Raw genomic sequence first — 1,355 nt, forward strand, 5'->3', positions numbered from 1 at the left:
TTTTATTTTTATCTATTATTAAATCATGATAATATCAAATTCATTGTAGATAATTAATCGACTGCAACATTAATTAAGCATTCAGTTTTTATATATTATATATTTTTTCATGCTGTTTAATTCTACCTAATATTTTATAAAAATATATATTGATAATGTACGTGTACGACATTCAGTCGGACAGTAAATAATCAAATATTTTTTTAATAGACATATATATGCTATCTATTCCATAATATCTTTTTAAATTATTATTCGATTTTACAAATAATAAAAAATATCTAAAAAAATACACCATTTAAATAATTGGGTATACAATACAATGATTTGTCAATGTACAGACATAAATAAATTATTTTATAATTTGAACAAATATCATATAATAAGCTCCGTTATGGTTTTTCTATTATTAATTGTCAAATGGTTATAATGTTCTATAGAAGATATAGAGAAAGACACGCAATAATAATTACATTATAAAAAATCGGATGAAAAACTTCATCATTTTCCAGGTAGCAAAAGTAATCATTTTGAAGTCATTTTGATGTAATTTGACATTATTTAATATGTCAATATAAATAATTCGCATTATATTAATTGACATTATCTAATATAACATGATTATATATTTTTTAAATTGCTTTGCGTCTTTTTTTTCTTTTATAGAATAATTATTACAGGTTTATGCGTGTAATGACACTTTCTGTACAACTTCTATACACTTCTGTTAAAAAAGACTCATACCAATTAAAAAAATATATGGTCGTCATATTAAATAATGTCAATTACAATAGTATAATGCGAATTATTTTTACATTGACATATTAAGTATACTTTCATTAAACGATTAAACCAGAGGAAGTTTTGCTTTTTTCGTCTTGATCAGTCAGTGAAACAATTTGAAGCTCGTTAATTCTTTAACATCCACAATTTGAACCATACATAATGCACTTATAAAAAAATACATATAATACATATTATATAATGAACTCTCTACAAAATATGCATCTTTTGTATGTAACAATTTTTCATACAATGCATAATTTATAAGTTATTCAAGGTGTGCAAATTAGATGCTTCACACCTTAATTATTAAGTTAATTAAGGTTTTAACTTATTAATTAATATTAATTTTTATTTTAAAAAATTTAATTATGACACAAACGCAATAAAATTTTGATTTTAAGTTTTTATTACTGACAGTATTTTTATATCTTTTCATTACAATTGCTATAATTACATTATAGTGTTTAAATTAGAAACTATATTTAGCAAAAATCCTTTAAATTTTTCTATAAATATAAAATTATGTAAAATGTATATATAAAGATAATACATATAATGTACTTATTTTA

Source organism: Formica exsecta, unplaced genomic scaffold (genome assembly GCF_003651465.1).
Source record: "Formica exsecta isolate Colony F162 unplaced genomic scaffold, ASM365146v1 scaffold321, whole genome shotgun sequence".
In the NCBI taxonomy this organism is placed as follows: domain Eukaryota; kingdom Metazoa; phylum Arthropoda; class Insecta; order Hymenoptera; family Formicidae; genus Formica; species Formica exsecta.